At 46.2% G+C, this 12,585-nt stretch overlaps 1 protein-coding gene across 7 annotated transcripts in view; it reads left to right on the top strand.

The window, feature by feature from the left end:
* Git (ARF GTPase-activating protein GIT1) overlaps positions 1 to 12,585 on the top strand; it is a 240,005-nt gene that overhangs the window by 63,363 nt on the left and 164,057 nt on the right. The gene's annotated exons all lie outside the window — the stretch shown is intronic.

Genomic DNA, 12,585 nt, shown 5'->3' with positions numbered 1-12,585 from the left:
TAGCCTTTCAGCCATTTGGTAATGTTATTGTCACCGAGATAATGGAAAAGTTTTTGGAGGAGCTTAGGGTGGGAGACCCGATCGAACGCTTTCGAGAAGTCTAAGAATATCATGTCTGTTTGGCCACATTTGTCTATTGTAAACGCTAGGTCGTGAATTGTCTCCATTAATTGAGTAGTTGTAGACAAACCTTTTCTAAAGCCATGCTGGTTAGGCACAATTATGTTATTTTTTTCTAGAAATGATAGGATATGTTTAAGAATTAAATGTTCGAGGATTTTGCATGTTGTACAAGTAAGCGAGATGGGTCGATAATTGGATGTGTTGGTAATGTCGCCCGATTTATGTATAGGAATGACCTTGGCAATTTTCCATATCTCCGGGATTTGGCCTGTTTGCAGTGATTTTTCAAAAATAATCAGCAAGAACTTTGACATCCATTCCGTCGGGACCACCGGACTTTTTAGGATCTATTTCCAGTAAGAAGGAAAGAATGCCCGATTCATTTATGATCAAATCATCTATTTTTGCTGTGTTACTCGGAGGATATTCGAGGTCAGGTTTTTTTCCATTGTCATGCGTAAATACTGATATAATAGCCTTCGCGATAGCCTCGGCGGGTGGTGGATTACTGTCCTGACGTGAATTCGAATTGAGGTACCGCCAAAACTTGGAAGGAGGTAGTTTGATAAAATTGCTTAAGGTGACGTTCATGTACTCATCTTTAGCCTTTTTTATAGCTGCCTTTAGTGCATGAGACTGTTCGCGTAATTTATCAGTGTAGACGGGTAGCGGCAGTTTATTCCTCAGTTTCCTCAGTCTTGCAGTCTTGCGCTTCAATTGCATAATTTTTCTTGTTATCCAAGGGTTCATCTTATGCACCGGCTTGACCTTTGTGGGAATATATGCTGATAAGCAGTGCGGAATAATTCTTTCAAACGCCGACCATAATGTGTCTACTGAAGCTGAACCATTCCTGGCGAGAGAACTAAAGGTGGAATCTAGACAATCAAGGACACTAACGTCGTCGGCCCAGTCGAAAATTTGTGCACTCATCTTTACCGTAGGTGGTGGCACACCCAGCAGCAAGAAGCATTTAGCTGCTCTGTGGTCTGATCCACAACTTCCCACGAAACTCTGTCATTTGCAATGCTATCACTCACAAAAATCAAGTCGAGTACATTTCTACTTACTGCGGTAACACGTGTAGGTTCCTGGATAAGCTGTCTAAGGCCGAAGTTAAAGCTTAGATCAAGCAGTGCATCTGTATGAGCCGTATCGGCATTTTTTTTATCAAGCGTGTCCCACGTTATGCCAGCCAGGTTAAAATCTCCCGTAAGGATTATCTTGGTATTGTGGGTGAAATGACTTTCCATATAATTTGCTAGCTCGTGTAAGTTATCTAGGGTAGCATTAGGGGGCCGATACATAGTGCCTAAAAAAAAGACGGATTTGTCTACCATGATTTTGCACCAAAGTGCTTCAGCGCCTATGATTTCTGGCATGGGTGTGACGTAAATGTTTTCCCTGATCAAGATTGCCACACCACCGCCGCGAGAGCACCTATCTTTGCGCATGACAGTGTAACCAGGAGGGAAGACATCGCTACTATGATTAAGGTGGGTGGTATTACGTGCTTGATCGGTTTTTTCCCCCCTTGAATGGCTGGTTTTTTGCCACGGGTACTCTGGCTTCTTTATCGTTGTCCCAGAGATAAACCTGCTCATTGATTTTAATCTTGTCATACATAAGTGATACTTTTTCACCTCTATCTCGGTTGTCTTTGCTGCTATCCCAAAGTTTTTTTCGAATGCCACGTACACGTAAAGAAAAATCTTTGCCGACCGACACACCGGAATTCTTTAGTTTGTAACAATTCTTCATTATGTTTGCCTTGTCTCTGAAGCTTTGCAACTTCAGAATAACTGGTCGGGTTTTGTTTTCTGCTTTGGTGCCTAGGCGGTGCATTCTCTCGATTCCCGAGATTGTGACACCAAGGGTACCGTTAATTTTTTCTGTGATTTTTGTATTCAGGTCATCTGTTTTCTCGTCCTCTTCTTCCGTAATTCCGTAAAAAATTAAGTTTGATCTTCTACTTCTGTTCTCAAGGTCATCAACCTGAAGAGCTAGCCTACTAATGATGTTTTCAAATGTCTCCATTTTCTCCTCAACACCTGCGATTCTGCCTTCGAGATGAGCCAACGTGTCCAATTTCGCATGAATGCCTTCCAGAGATTCATTTATAGCCTTGTTGTCATTTTTTATTTCAGCTATCTCACCAGCCAATTTGCGGATTTCAGTCAGGACTTCCTGCATGTTAGGTCCGGGGTTACTTTCCACATCCCCAGCAAGCAGCAGCAAGTACCTCAAAGAGACTATGCTATCACAAATAATTGTATACACTTCGCCTGGGCAAGGCAGCACCACAAGAAAAATGTCGCTACTTCTGTAACATTTGCCAAACCGTTTTCTCACCTGGAGCAAGAAGATGAATGGGTTACTCGACATGTTCACTGCGGTGCCACCATGCCCAATGCTGCTGGCGGTCGCATCGCGCCCTTTATAGGCACGTGATGACGATGGCACTGGGGAAGCCGCTGTGCCTCCGAGAGGGGCGTAGACCAGTCGATCCAGCCGTCCAAGAAACGCGCCAGGACCCAGCTCGTTCAGCGGGGCTTTGCAGCACTCGGTACAATGCGGAGCGAGCGGTGCTGATGCGGTACGGTTGATTGTCCGGGTGCCGTCCACGAAACTGTCGCAAGAAATGAGGAGACCAAGCGCCTGGAGCAAGAAGATGAATGGGTTACTTGACATGTTCACTGCGGTGCCACCATGCCCAATAGGGGCTAATTATATTCTGTGCATTTCTCTCTCACCTGATTGATAGTGTGAATATGGTCTGTTGTCGAGTATCTTTTATGCGACTGCCTGAAAAGGCATGCAAAACAATTTGTCCCCTGCCAAGAGGGAGTCATCTACTTTTTGCCGTTATCATGTGGGGAGCAATACATCGGCCGGTTTCCAGCGAAAGATTGAAAGAGCATGATTATAATGTCGCACGTGGGCCTATCATAGGCCACGTAGCGAAACACTGCAGAAACTGCAAAAGTGATAATGTTGATGACGAAGATGATGCGTACCATTGTGCAACAAGTGCGTTGTGACAGGTAGGAACCGCGATTCGCTGACAAGAGAAATCATAGAAGCACACAGGATAGCAAGGCTCCCGGAAGATTGCATAAGCGCACCATCTGTATTGCTGTCAGGAACACAAAAACACTACCTCGACTGCGAATGTTGGCACACATGTGCTTTATTTTCTTTGTTTTTTAATTTTTTGAATTTTGTGTTTACCTGGAATGTGATTGTTGACACGTGTGTGCTTTATTTTGTTTTGTTCTTTACTTTTTGAATTTTGTGTTTCCGCTGCATGACTTGCGTTCATTGCTTTCCATTTTTGGCCGCCAGTTAGGTATTTATTCCGGCTGGTAGCTAATAAAGATTTCAGTTGTGAGTCAGCGCTGTGTTGTGTCCCTGCCTGTGTCCTTCTTCTTGTCCCGTTCGTTGCGCTGTAGTCATGGAACCTCTTTGTTAGCCTCCACATTTCTGCCCCATGGGTGGGTACCGGTAAGATACAGCTGTTGTATACTTTTCTCTTGAGGGATATTGGTAAACTGCCATTCATGATCTGAGAGAACCTGCCATATGCTCTCCACCCCATTCTTATTCTTCTAGTTATTTCCCTCTCATGATCCGGATCAGCTGTCACTACCTGCCCTAAGTAGACATATTCCCTTACTACTTCTAGCACCGCGCCACCAATTGCGAACTGCTGTTGCCTTGCTAGGCTGTTGAGCATTACTTTGGTTTTCTGCATGTTAGTTTTTAGCCCCACCGTTCTGCTCTGCCTGTCCAACTCATTGATCATGCTTTGCAGTTCATGTCCTGAGTGACTTAGCAAGGCAATGTCATCAGCGAATCGCAGATTACTCAGGTATTCTCCATTAACTCTTATCTGCAACAATTACGCCTGAAATTCAACATTCTGGATGCTTTGCCTACCACATATTCAGTCTGGGTTCTCCACGTAAGGTTCTCTCTGAAATGTACACCGAGGTACTTAAATTCACAAACTTTTTCCAAAGTAGTAGAATTTAAATGGTACACAGAGTTTATTGGGTTACATTTTCGTGTAAAAGCATCGTAATTACATTTATTTGAATTCAGCGTCATTCTCCATGTGATGCACCATCGATGGATGCTGTCTAGATTTTGCTGCAGGGTGCGAAATCTTGTTCGCTGACTATTAGGCTGTTCACGACGCAGTCATCTGCGTACAAGCAGATTTTACAGGAAATGTTCACGACGATATCATTAATATAAATTAAAAACAACAAAGGCCCCAAAACTGACCCCTGAGGTATACACCGGAATGAAATTTTATTGCTGACTCTATGGACGACGGTGGTAGCTGCGCAGTTACTGATTGATGTCTTCCAATATATGCACATGACACTCTTTTACACCCTGATTGCGCAATACCGGCATGGCTGCTGAGGTTTGTACTGAGTCAAATGCTTTTTCGTAACCAATGAACGCTATACATAGGGGCTGGTTATATTCTGCGCATTTCTCTATCACCTGATTGAGAGTGGGAATATGTCTATTGTCAAGTATCCTTTACGAAAGCCTGCCTTGCACAAATAAAAGCAGCGCAAGGAGACGAGGACTAGACGAGACACCAAGGATGGTGCTGAACTTCCAACTTCTATCGCCAACGAATCGTGCGAACATATATGCACTCTGAACAGTCTGGCGTCATCGTGAGTGCATGCGCAAATATGTCAGCTCTTTATCAGAAAGAGTGATAGAAGCGGAGCTAACACATGCTTCTCACCGATTATATATCAACTCCGATTCAATGATTTCGCGCGTTACACGTTGATTATTCTTTTTTCTAATGACGGTTCTAGTAAGATCTGGGGAACATTCTTCACACGTAAGACAGTGGGCGGCCAGAAGGCCTTCAAAATCTTTTCCTTCAAGGGCATTTTCTACGTTTTTGGCATGCTTCCTCAACCTGTCATTCACGCATCTCCCAGTTTGGCCGACAAAAGTTTTACCACAGTTTAACGGAATTTCATATACTACGCCTTCTGCGCATTCAACACAGGGCCGCCGATGCTTCTTTCCACTGTTCTTTTGCTTCGCTGTCTCGCGATCAGTCAGCTTGTGTGGAGCAGAGAAGACGACTTTTACGTCGTACCGCTGCGCTACCTTTTTCAGCTTGTGTGACAGCTTGTGAATGTAAGGTATCACAGCTACCTTATGCCTACGCTGCGCGTGGGCGTCACACTTACTCACGTCAGTGCGCAACTTTTTGAGTAGGCCTTCAGCAACCGAAATGAGAAGGTGCTGCGGATAACCGGCACTGCTCAGCCTATCGGCTTGATGGTTGAATGCTTCTGCGGCGAGATGCGGGCAACTTTTGCTAAGGGCATTTTTAAAGCAGGAGGTGGCGATGGCTCGCTTAACGAGCTTTGAGTGGGCAGAGTTGAATGGCAAAAGCGGTTTTTTTGCGCACGGATCATCCTGATCATTTGCCTGATCCTGCCTGATCATTTGGTTCAATGAAGTGTGAGGTTGTCCTGACCCTATTAGAGATTACCTTAGTAAATACCTTGTAGGCAAGAGACAATAAGCTGATCGGTCTGTAATTATTCAAGTCCTTGACGTCTCCTTTCTTATGAATTAAGATAATGTTAGCGTTTTTCCAAGCTCTAGGTACGCTCGAGATCACAAGGCATTGCGTTTACAGGGTGGCTAGTTTTTGAAGCGAAAAGCTTCACTAGGCTCGTCAACACCGCGTGTCGCGTGAGCCACCCCTTGGCGCCGCTGCGGCGCGCGCTACATCACCACTTCTCCTCCTCGCCACCGGTTTACCCCTCGCCGCTGTCGCCGCCGCCGTCCCAAGAGGAGAAGGTTCTTTCGCAAGGTGTTGCGAGAACGCATGAGCGGCGGCGGCGGCCGTAGAAGAGGCGCAGACATTCGCCTGTGAAGGAGTTGGCTACTGCACGCTCGCCTCCTCGCCACCGTTTGCCCTTTCGTTGCAGCTGCGTGTTTACCACAGTTGCTACGCATTCGGAAGGAGGGCTAATAACGCGCTTGCCTACACCGTTATCGTGGTGCTCCCAGTGCATTGTGCGCTAACTGCGACCGCCATGACGTCAAACAAAGCATAACTGCAGCTTTTCGCTTGTATATCCAGGCTTAACCAGAGCTAAGCCACTGCCAATTTTTTTTAGCACAATCTCTCTTCCATCCTTCAACCAATCTGCTGTCATCTGATCCTCACCTGGTGCTTTCCCTTTTTGCATTGCTCCTAAGGCTTTAAATGAGTTAGACAGGCTGAGCAGAGCGGTAGGTCTTAAAAAACAACAAGTAGAAGGCCATAGTAATGTTCAACAGTCTCGCAAGGAAAGAGCAGTTCACAGTTGTTAGCAAGGTACTGGAAGTGGCAAGGAAATGTGTCTACTTAGGGCAGGTAGTGACCCCTGATCTGGATTGTGAGCGCGATATAACTGGAAGAATAAGAATGGGGTGGAGCACATATGGCAGTTTCCCTAAGGTCATCAATGGCAGTTTACCAATATCCCTCAAGAGAAAAGTATTTGACATTTTTCAAGCGCTAAGACAACAAGGACGAAGAAGGAACAGACAAGGACGAGCGCTACTTCCAACTGTTTATTTCGTAAAACCGCAAGTGCTTAAAACAGTTCTCGAACGCTTTTATGACACGGCAGTAAATTGCACGTGCGCGATTACACAGTATAGCTACCGAGACTAACAGAACTATGAAGATATAAGTGCACGATTACGTTGATACCCTGAGGAAGGCAAGTTCTTTTTTTGACAATGAAATAGACGGTGAGCTTACACAATTGCTACCCAGTGATGCTATGTTCTGTGCTTCTATAATCTCTCGGGTTAGTTGATCGCGACTACATCCGATGATGTGGCACTGATTTAACAATGGAGTACAATTACGGCACTTACTGCAGTGAATGGCTAGGTTGCTTCCGTAGGAATTTTTAACATTGTTGTTGTGCTGGCGTAGCCGGTCATTGAGACAACAGCCCGTTTGCCCAACATACTTTTTGCCACAAGATAGAGGGATGCAGTACACAACACAGTCTACATAGTCCACGTACGCTGTTTGGTGTTTGATGCCACATAATTGTTTGACAGAAGAGTAGGGTTTCGTCAGCTTGCAAAGCTTGTTAAGCTTGTTAGGGGCCGTGAAAACAACTCTAACATCTGCTTTCTGCGCTACCTTTTTCAAATTGTGGGAAACAGTGTGCACGTAAGGGAGCACAGCAACCTTTTTTCTCTCACTAGACTGATTTGCGATTTCGTCACGACCGTTCAGGTTCCTAAGGACGCGTTCGGCTACCGAGACCTGAAGTGGAACCGGGTAGCCAGCGGCGGATAACCGGTTCACTTGTTTGTGGAAACTACGGGGCATGCAGTGGTGGCAAGATTTTGTCAATGCGTTTCTGAAACAAAGTGCAATCACTCCTCGCTTTACCAGCTTAGAGTGGGCGGAGCGGAAAGCTAAGAGGGGTTTATTGCCGCGAGGTTCGTAGCTCCAGCAAACGTGGTTGTCGGTGAGTGAAAAGTTAATATCGAGGAAGCGGATTTCCCCGTCAGAAGGTAGTTCATGGGTTAGTTTTAGTGGGCTGAGATTATTCTGGAAGGCTACTAAAATCTGGCTAGCTTCGTGTTGAAGGGAGTTCTTCAATAAAAACTAAAAAGTCATCCACAAATCTAAACACCTTAAAAACCTTTGAACCCTCCAAGCACCGCTGGAGGGCTCTGTCATGGTAGCTTAAAAACAGATCGCTGAGCACCGGTGCTATACAGGAGCCTATACATACACCTTCCTTTCGTAGGAAGGGTTGGTTGTTCCAGGAAATAAAAGTATTTTTCAGGTAAAACTGCAAAAGTTCAAGAAAGCCGCTACACGAAACCCCGGCATCATTTTGGAAGGGGACAACACCGAAGTGGTCGATGCTGTCTTGAACATATTCTAGTAAAGAAGCATGTGGCAGTGAGTAGTATAAATCTTTAACATCGATTGAAAAGGCCTGAAGGCTCTTGTCGGGATGGGATGAAACAAAGTCTAATACTTCTTCTGAGTTCTTAACCACAAAGGGGTCGTCAATGCTTAGCAGATTTAGCTTTTCTTGAAGAAACAAGGCCACACACTTCTGCCAGTTTTACCTGAAAAATACTTTTATTTCCTGGAACAACCAACCCTTCCTACAAAAGGAAGGTGTATGTATAGGCTCCTGTATAGCACCGGTGCTCAGCGATCTGTTTTTAAGCTACCATGACAGAGCCCTCCAGGGGTGCTTGGAGGGTTCAAAGGTTTTTAAGGTGTTTAGATTTGTGGATGACTTTTTAGTTTTTATTGAAGAACTCCCTTCAACACGAAGCTAGCCAGATTTTAGTAGCCTTCCAGAATAATCTCAGCCCACTAAAACTAACCCATGAACTACCTTCTGACGGGGAAATCCGCTTCCTCGATATTAACTTTTCACTCACCGACAACCACGTTTGCTGGAGCTACGAACCTCGCGGCAATAAACCCCTCTTAGCTTTCCGCTCCGCCCACTCTAAGCTGGTAAAGCGAGGAGTGATTGCACTTTGTTTCAGAAACGCATTGACAAAATCTTGCCACCACTGCATGAACACTTCTTCTTGGGCGAGTTGGTGCATACTTGAATTGAAGAAAATAGCGCCAGAGCATGCAGACCACGAAAAGACAAGGACGAGACACAAAGCGCTAACTCACAACTAATTTTATTGAAACCAGGCAGCGCCTTTATATGGCGAAGTTTCACTGAAAAAGAGGGAGGAGGGCAGGAAAGGTAAAGATATCAAAGCGACCATCACAGCGAGCACACATGAGGAAGCGGTAACTGAAACAAAAACAAAAAGTTGACAAAGATTATTTAAGGGCTGCATCTAAGAATTCGAACTCGGATGAAAAAAGTGAAACCGATGGGGTGCTGACACACCTATTGCCAAGTTTTCTTATGTGAAAAGCCTCCAGACATTCACGTGCCTTCTTATCTGCGCTTTTGCCAAGAATCTTAGTTTGACTGAATCGTGCCTCGCATCCGTCGCAACCCATAATATGCGCTACCAAATGTGCATATTTATCCTTTAAATCTGATAAATTTCGGGCATGTTCCCCCAAGCGCTCGTTGATGCAACGCCCAGTCTGGCCGACATAGGTCTTCCCACACGTTAAGGGGATAGCATAGACCACTCCTGCGGAACACATGATGAATGGAGAGTCGTGCCTTATCTGACAACCCCGCTTTCTTGAGCTGCAAATACGGGGGCACAGCTTTTTCAGCTTGTTGGGGGCGGAAAAAACGACACTCACCCCATGCCTGTTGGCCACTTTCTTCAAGTTGTGAGCAGTTTTGTGCAAGTAAGGCACCACCAACGGCTTCTGTGACCTGCAACGATCCTCTCCGGAGTTTCTTCGTGTTCCTTGCTTAAGTTTCTTTAGAAGGGTCTCGCAGACAGCAGTCAACACTGAGCAGGGGAACCCAGCCGCCGAAAGCCGGCTCACCTGATTGTGGAAGCTAGCTTGCAACCGATGCGGGCACGACTTTTTCAAAGAAGACTCCAAGCAATGCGACGCTATTGCTTGGAGACGGTGAAAAGAGCAATAGCGTCGCATTGCTTGGAGTCTTCTTTGAAAAAGTCGTGCCCGCATCGGTTGCAAGCTAGCTTCCATAATCAGGTGAGCCGGCTTTCGGCGGCTGGGTTCCCCTGCTCAGTGTTGACTGCTGTCTGCGAGACCCTTCTAAAGAAACTTAAGCAAGGAACACGAAGAAACTCCGGAGAGGATCGTTGCAGGTCACAGAAGCCGTTGGTGGTGCCTTACTTGCACAAAACTGCTCACAACTTGAAGAAAGTGGCCAACAGGCATGGGGTGAGTGTCGTTTTTTCCGCCCCCAACAAGCTGAAAAAGCTGTGCCCCCGTATTTGCAGCTCAAGAAAGCGGGGTTGTCAGATAAGGCACGACTCTCCATTCATCATGTGTTCCGCAGGAGTGGTCTATGCTATCCCCTTAACGTGTGGGAAGACCTATGTCGGCCAGACTGGGCGTTGCATCAACGAGCGCTTGGGGGAACATGCCCGAAATTTATCAGATTTAAAGGATAAATATGCACATTTGGTAGCGCATATTATGGGTTGCGACGGATGCGAGGCACGATTCAGTCAGACTAAGATTCTAGGCAAAAGCGCAGATAAGAAGGCACGTGAATGTCTGGAGGCTTTTCACATAAGAAAACTTGGCAATAGGTGTGTCAGCACCCCATCGGTTTCACTTTTTTCATCCGAGTTCGAATTCTTAGATGCAGCCCTTAAATAATCTTTGACAACTTTTTTGTTTTTTTTTTGTTTTTAGTTACCGCTTCCTCATGTGTGCTCGCTGTGATGGTCGCTTTGATATCTTTACCTTTCCTGCCCTCCTCCCTCTTTTTCAGTGGAACTTCGCCATATAAAGGCGCTGCCTGGTTTCAATAAAATTAGTTGTGAGTTAGCGCTTTGTGTCTCGTCCTTGTCTTTTCGTGGTCTGCATGCTCTGGCGCTATTTTCTTCAATTCACCACTGCATGCCCCGTAGTTTCCACAAACAAGTGAACCGGTTATCCGCCGCTGGCTACCCGGTTCCACTTCAGGTCTCGGTAGCCGAACGCGTCCTTAGGAACCTGAACGGTCGTGACGAAATCGCAAATCAGTCTAGTGAGAGAAAAAAGGTTGCTGTGCTCCCTTACGTGCACACTGTTTCCCACAATTTGAAAAAGGTAGCGCAGAAAGCAGATGTTAGAGTTGTTTTCACGGCCCCTAACAAGCTTAACAAGCTTTGCAAGCTGACGAAACCCTACTCTTCTGTCAAACAATTATGTGGCATCAAACACCAAACAGCGTACGTGGACTATGTAGACTGTGTTGTGTACTGCATCCCTCTATCTTGTGGCAAAAAGTATGTTGGGCAAACGGGCTGTTGTCTCAATGACCGGCTACGCCAGCACAACAACAATGTTAAAAATTCCTACGGAAGCAACCTAGCCATTCACTGCAGTAAGTGCCGTAATTGTACTCCATTGTTAAATCAGTGCCACATCATCGGATGTAGTCGCGATCAACTAACCCGAGAGATTATAGAAGCACAGAACATAGCATCACTGGGTAGCAATTGTGTAAGCTCACCGTCTATTTCATTGTCAAAAAAAGAACTTGCCTTCCTCAGGGTATCAACGTAATCGTGCACTTATATCTTCATAGTTCTGTTAGTCTCGGTAGCTATACTGTGTAATCGCGCACGTGCAATTTACTGCCGTGTCATAAAAGCGTTCGAGAACTGTTTTAAGCACTTGCGGTTTTACGAAATAAACAGTTGGAAGTAGCGCTCGTCCTTGTCTGTTCCTTCTTCGTCCTTGTTGTCTTAGCGCTTGAAAAATGTCAAATCTGCACCAACTAGCCCGATCCGCTACCCTTCTGAGAAACGTATACAACATGTGTATCTTACCGGTGCTCACCTATGGGGCAGGAACGTGGAGGCTAACAAAGAGGGTTCAGCTTAAGTGAAGGACAACGCAGCGCGCTATGGAAAGAAAAATGATAGGTGCAACGTTAAGAGATCGGAAGCGGGCACAGTGGGTGAGGGAACAAACGCGCGTTAATGACATCCTAGTCGAAACCAAGAGGAAGAAGTGGGCTTGGCCAGGGCATGTAATGCGAAGGCAAGACAACCGCTGGTCCTTAAGGAGTGGATTCCAAGAGAAGGCATACGTAGCAGGGGGCGGCAGAAAGTTTGGTGGGCTTCACATTCCTTTTTTGTCCTTGTCCTATTTGCGCCTTTCTGTTTCAAACATGGCTACGAACCAACTGGCCCAAACCAAAGTACTTCTAGAGATACGGTGGTCGCAACTGGCAAAGGACAGGGTTAATTGGAGAGACATGGGAGAGCTTTTGCCCTGCAGTGGGCCTAGTCAGGCTGATATATATATATATCATTACGGCATCGTTAAGGCATACGCCGACCAAGAGCGCGCTGCACTAGACTTATGCTGACCAAGAGCGTGCTACGCTAGACGAATAAAAGAAGAGGCGTGGGGCGAGCCAAGATGGGCTCGGCGTTGTCCTTCTGCAGGAAGACGAGTCTGGTGACCACAAAGTCCTAGCTTATGCCAGCCGCCAGCTTTCCGACATCGAGCGCTGCCTCTTCGGAACTCGAGTGCCTCGCCGTCTGGGCCATCAAGAGGTTCTGTCCCTACCTGTACGGCGTCACTTTACCATAGTCACGGACAATAACACTCTCACTTGGCTGCAGTCTGCCAAACACTTAAATGCCAAAATTGCACGCTGGTCCCTGCAACTTCAAGTGTACGATTTCACCATAGTGCATTGACGCGGCTCTGCCCTTCAAGATGCCGATTTCCTTTCCCGCCACCCTTGTTCCGTGACGGCTTTGACGGACCTCAGGAGTGCACAA

The sequence above is a fragment of the Amblyomma mixtum genome, chromosome 8, assembly GCF_055824585.1.
Source record: "Amblyomma mixtum isolate Tamu chromosome 8, ASM5582458v1, whole genome shotgun sequence".
Classification (NCBI taxonomy): Eukaryota; Metazoa; Arthropoda; class Arachnida; order Ixodida; family Ixodidae; genus Amblyomma; species Amblyomma mixtum.
This window is presented reverse-complemented; position numbering and strand designations above follow the sequence as displayed.